The following is a 6,907-nucleotide window of genomic DNA, read 5'->3' as shown; positions in this document are numbered from 1 at the left end:
CCAGTGTCCCCAGGCGGTTTGTGGTTCATGGCCCTGACAACATCCGAGGCTTCTTCAAATGTCAGGCACCTCGCTGTGACACCTGCAGTCATGGCCACCTCACAGACCATGTCATTTCTCCTTGGGATGGAAGACGCTGGCAGATAAACCAACACCTCTCCTGCACTACGCCAAACTTGGTCTATTGACCTGTAGACTTCACCCGGAGGCACAATATGTGGGATGCTCCTTCGATCTTAAGAAAAGATGGGCAAACCACAAAAGCGACTGCAAACTGAGGAAAGGCACCAAGTGTTCGGTCGCTGCCCATGTTTCTTCCACCCCTCACCCTTCTGACGACAGCCTCAGCTTTTTAGAGGTGACAGCGTTGGTGCAGGTCAGCAAAACAGAGGAGCTGAAAAGCAGAGAACTGTTCTGGATGGGACAGTTTTTGTTGGACAGAACTTGAGGAGCGACATCCATGGGTTTTCATTGTGAACTCTGGTTCGTGGAGATGCCAGTATGGTTTGTTGTGGCGGTGGTAACACACGATCACTGAGATAAGAGAGAGAGTGAAAAAGAGTGATGTGTACACAGACAATTGTAGAAATATTTAGAACATGATAACTTTACGTAGTAGAAGACGTCATGTAAGGGTCAGAAAGATTACGTAAAAAATAGCATTACGTCACCTGTTATAAGTGTAGTCTGTGACCAAGCTGCCTGGTGGCAGCGAAAATTCAGATTATCATTTTTTTGTTTAACAAAATAAGTGTTGGTTTTCAAATTTGTTTTATTATATATATATATATATATATATGTATGTATATGTGTGTGTTATGTGTGTGTGTGTGTGTGTGTATGTAACATTATGGAGGAAGAATATCTTAAAAGATTCTGTCTAAACAATATCTATATAAAGCTGTGTATACAGAATATGTAGAAAGGGAATGCAGGAAGAATATCTATACATGTTTAAAGAGAATGCTGGAAGGATAGTCATAAAACTACGCAAGAAGAAAATTTAAAACTGTGCAGAAAGAATGTTCATAATGGTTATACCGGTCAAATATTTTTAGCTCAGTAGGAAGAATATCTGCAATGTTAATCAGGATTAAGATCTATAAAGTTGTGCAGGAAGAATGATGTACATAATATATACAGAGTGAGAGAGATACATATATTCTTTCTGCATACTCTTTATAGATACCATTCCTGTGTAGCTTTATACATCTTCTTCATGCATACTCTTTTACACAAAATCTTCCATCATATTCTTTACAGCTATTCTGTGTTGTTACAGTGGCTGGCAGTCCACAGGGAGCTGTGTCAGGTTGCCAGGAGATCACACACTGGATGAGACCCTCCACTGCTGCACCCAATCACTTTTGTAATGTTCAGTAGTACCTGTTCTAATTCAACACATGCAGTACACCACCTACTAAACCTCCACCTGATGAAAGCCTGTGTATATTTTCTTTTCAGTACTATACTCACTGTTGATCAGGAGTTAACTCATTCACACACACACACACACACACACACACACACACACACACACAGAGAATAGTAAGTAAACTGACTGACAGAATGGAGAAATTTTGTTTTGATTTTCATGTTAGTAGAAAAATCTATGAACTTTCCTGTCTTCTCTAAATTTAGCAGAAGCTTACAACACTTCATGAATAAGCGTTTGGTTTAAATAATCTCTGACTGTTCAACAGTACACATGATTACAATGCAAACAAAGACAAAAGAGCATCAACAAGCTTAAAACTTATGAAAACTTATGATGAACCATATTTCAATTATCAATTGTATCAAATAACATTAGTGTTTAATTTCTTTTTTCTTTCCTCCTTTTTTTTTTTTTCCAAAACAGACACACTACATATACTTAAGTTTGTAGATCTAGTTTACAACAGACCAAATCATCTGGGAATATTTCATATTTTAAAGAAATTTTGACAAGACCTTGATGGCTTGAATGACAATTTTTGCTTTCTGTTTAGTAACTTTGGTTGCTATCAAAACAAGAGCAACAGCAAAAAAGATAAGAGAACTTTTTTTTTTTTTTTTGGGGGGGGGGGGGGGGGGATTTATGTAAACAAAAAACACCAAAATAATGTTGAAAACCCCCCAGAAGTTTTTCAACTCAGCGTATAAACACTGGTAGTTGGTAGCATAAAACACAAACACCATTACCATCACAAAACTGTAAAGGGTTATGATGTGTTTGATTTGTAAACATGGACTCAGCAACAAAAGCCATAACATGCTCAACACACAAGATCAACACATCTTAAAGTCTTTGCAACTTTATTACAATTAAAAACTGCACAGCATGTTAATATATTTTTTTTTGTTCACCTTCTAAACTCACCAAATCAACAGGTGCTCTTGTACATTGCTGATATGTACAGACATGTCTATCGTAGCAATCACAGACCAACCAATGACTAACAAAATGCCACTTTTGCAACACCACTCTATACACAAAACCTGGTTCAGTAACATGGAATGTACACACATCTCAGAGAGTGAAACGTCTATGATATCTGAGCAAAAACGTGTTGAAATCAAATGTGCCCATGTCAACAGTGAACAATACACGTGCAAAAGGTCCAACATGTGTTCAGCTCAACAATCTAGATACATTGCACCAAACCTTCTGTTGTAGGCAATGGACATACACCAACAAACATGCAATGGGATGGATACTCTCCACATGAACATGCGCCACAAACATCCATTCTTCATGGAAGGAACATCATATCTCAAGATGACTGCATTTTCAAGGCAACATAAAACAAAAACAAAAAAAAACAAAAAACCTACCGCATAGAACAATGGTTAAATACAACAACAATGAATATGACACAATTCCAGCAATTTATTATGATTAACGTCATGTACATAATCAGCTGTTTTTCTAGCAAAAAGGTGTTTGTTAGTTTTTCTTCTTTCACTTCGTTTCTTCAAGACTGTGTGTGTGCACACGTATGTGTGTTTTTAATCATAACTGTCCATTATATTTCAATGTTTCCATTTATTATGTTCAGTGTTACTACTGCAACAAAAGCACACAAAAGTAACACAATATTGTCACAGTTTACCTTGAAAAATAGATGTCAGCAATGAGTGGAATGCTTAACATCATGCTTGGCATATAGGTTAGTTTCTAAAGTGCATATAGTAGCAAAGGAAATAGAATTTGGTGGACTTATTTGGACGGCAGTCTGGCCATATAATCAACAGTAAAGAGACAAAATCCTATGGTCAAACAAGAAAAACAGAAGGAAAAAGGAAAAAGAAAAGAAAAAAAAAGAAGAAAAAAAAAGAAAGAAAAAAAGAAAGAAAGGCAAGACATTAATAAAGTCAAATCACACAAACAAGTACATCCAAAATGTTTTAATAGGAACCTCTCATCTTCATAGGTGTGTGTGTGTGTGTGTGTGTGTGTGTGTGTGTGTGTGACTACTTCACAGAAGAGGGGAAAGAGTAGATTTTTTTCAGGCCCTTTTAATATACAAGTCAACACTGCATGATCAACTGAGTAAGTGTAATTGCAAAGCCTTGAAAAAAATAGTGATCTCAGGCAGATGATCCCTTTGATTGAAATAAAATCATCAACAACAACAACAAGATTTTGGATCAATCAATGAATCATTTGGAGGACAAAAACTAGAATGTGCTTCCATGGAAAACAGAAATTTTGTTTTGAAATTGATGACTGTCATCTGAAAACAGGAAAACAAAGTCAACCAGTGATAGTTTTGGGGGCTCGGTTGTCCCCAGTAAAAGGCACAGTGACATACTAGTTTGAAGCAACACAAATTTACCTTGTAAAAGAGATATAAAATAACAGTTTAGAAAAAACAGAAACAGTCACACACATTTGAATTATAGAAAACGAGATATTAAATAAACAAGAACAGCAACACATTTTCTTTTAAGAAAAAGAGACAAAATATACAAAATCAAACAATAAGAATTTCACAAATCTAAAAACAAAAAGATAAATTGCAAAACAAGAACAAACATGTGTTGTATATAGAAAAAAAAGAAAAAGAAATGATATCAATAAAAATATACATGAAATAAAAGTGGAGTAAGAAAAAAAAAAAAAAATCAAACCAAGCACAAACTATTTTCTCGGCATCTACACAAGCACTCCAGAGTGAACTCAGAACTGTACAAAATAGTGTGTACCAAATTTTACACTGAAATTTTACAAATGTCAAATCAAACAGAGAGAGAGAGAGAGGGAGAGAGAGAGAGAAGTTCAAATCAAACTGGACGGATATCAACCTGAATGGTGGATGGAGTCAAGTATAAGTGATTATATCATAGATCAACACTATAATGTTGCGACAATACATCTGCAAGTTCAGCACTCTGGGAACAAACATTTATACCTTATCAATCAAAAAATCAGTAAATCCAACAATATACATCTGTAGTGGTTGTGTATGTCTGATGTATATATTCAACTGGATCTTTAAAAAAAAAAAAAAAAAAAAAGAAAAGAAAAAAAAACACGACAAAAAAAAGCATCTGGGTAAAGTTTAGCTTCAAAGTCAATTTAAAAGAAAACATTATTCCATACTACAAAATGCACACAACACAAAACGCAAACAAAAATTACTTTTGTAAAATTAATCAAAAATGTATGGCAAGGAGTAGCCACATCATTATGCAAATTCTTAATAAACATACCATTGCATGCTTATACCCTTAGGTGAGTGAAACTGGACAGAACACAAACACACACACACACACACACACAAAACCACCACCACCACCAAAGCTACAAACATGCAGGCATTTGTGGTTGAAGCGTATGTCCAGATCAGCTCTCTGCAGTATCTCCAAAACCTTGTGAACACAAACATACTGTGAATGCAAAAAATAACTCTAAAATATTTTCTTCATCATTCTCTTGTAGATTTACGTTTTCATTCACTGATGAGATAAAAGAAAAATTGAATGCAAACAAATAACTAAAATATTTTCTTCATCACGCAGTTGTAAATTAACATTTATTCATTATCTAATGAGCTGAATGAAAAAAATTAAAAAAACAAGGACTCATACTTAAAAAATAACTGAAATAAACCAGTGCACGAATGTGACAAAACAAACAATTAATGAAAAGTGATTGACAACACAATTATTCCCCCCAATCACACTAGCAGTTATCCGCTGGTAAATTGTTTGAAAATAAAAGCCTGACAAAATGACAATGACCACTGTTTATATTAATCATGGACGGTAAATGTCTGTACATACAATCAAAACAAACTCAAAATAACTTAAAATACCACATGTTCACTTAACATATTTTACATGCTTCTTTCCACATCATTATTGATGGAAAAAAACAAAAAACAAAAAGGGCAGATGTAGTGGACAGAAATGTGACGGGGAAGGGGAAATGACCCAGTTCATCAAAACATTGCACATGGAACAATACTGTTAAGTACGAAGTCCTTACCTACAGCCTATATAAATATATGTATCATGGGACAACTTAAGTCCTCACAACTAAAAGCAGGTTACTTTCAGAACTTCCATGATAATATCTTTCTCCTCTACAATCGCTTAGCTGACTACTTTTCTAAAAAAAAATGATACAACTCCTTTCATTCAAAAATCCAAAATAAGCAAACAAACAAAACCACTAACTACCAACAAACATAAATACTTTTCTACAAAAAAAAGAGGGTGCATAAAATTGCAGCTAATCACTTAAAAGATACAGCAGATCCACAGTTACAAATAATTATCTTGACAATGAGGACGGCAGTCATATGAAAGAATCATTCTGTGTATGTAACAGGTAAATGAATCCTGGACATCATGGATGATACATTTATATGTTGTTGTTTTTTCCTTTGAAGTGTGAACAGTTCTGATCAAATTATTTGAATACTGGGTATGAAGACTTGTACATAATTATTTTTGTTATTCCTTTAAAGAAATTACATCCACCCTCCTGTTTCCATTTTATCCCATGATTTTTGTTTTCCATTGCTGCAAATAAACAATCATTAAACAGCCATGCAAAGATAAAAAGCATGACATAAAACTAACTAGAGAAGATGGTTCACTTCATTTCCAAGAGCATGCCATAGACTGAATACAATACTTCCAGCTAGTGGTCTTACACTTCCCATTTGCCATTTACACTTAGAGATTAGCTTGCGACTAGTAACACGGGGCATTTTGTTCTATTATTCATTTAAAATTAAATATAAAGGAAGACCAAAACGTGACTAATATCACACACAAGTCACTTTCTATGTATCCAGGTTTATGCTATGTGGAGAAAATAGAGAGAAGGATGACAGGTAGAGAAGAGAGAGAGAGAGAGAGAGAGAGAATGAGAGAGAGAAAATTAGAAAAGCTACAAGATTCTTGAATAATCTTGCTTGTCAAAATTGTGACAGGCAGCATGGATCTATCTGTTATTCTGAAGATATGATGTGTTGAAGAGTGCATGAGCTAGCATACAAATTACAAAATTATTCTCTTGAAAAATACCAATCAAACTGTTCTCATTATGACTACACATTTCAGAAACCTCAAAAAGCGTGCTCTGCTGTTGTGTTTGGCTGTATTGCTGTATTGTGTGTGTGTGTGTGTGTGTGTGTGTGCACATGTGTGTTTTACATGCACATGTGCTTGTGTGTGTGTGTGTGTGTGTGTGTGTGTGTGTGTGTGTGTGTGAACTTTGTTGTCCAGTACAACTTTACAGATGAGGAAAAAAAAACTTTTTGTCAAAGTCTTGTCCACTTGCATAATTCCTGAATATTTCTACTCATTTACCTTTTCAAAACAGATAAACAGGCAACATTTAGATATTTCTACTCATTACTCCTAACGCTACACATAAACAGTGCACACACACACACACACACACACA

Source organism: Babylonia areolata, chromosome 31, assembly GCF_041734735.1.
Source record: "Babylonia areolata isolate BAREFJ2019XMU chromosome 31, ASM4173473v1, whole genome shotgun sequence".
NCBI classification, from domain to species: Eukaryota; Metazoa; Mollusca; class Gastropoda; order Neogastropoda; family Buccinidae; genus Babylonia; species Babylonia areolata.
This window is presented reverse-complemented; position numbering follows the sequence as displayed.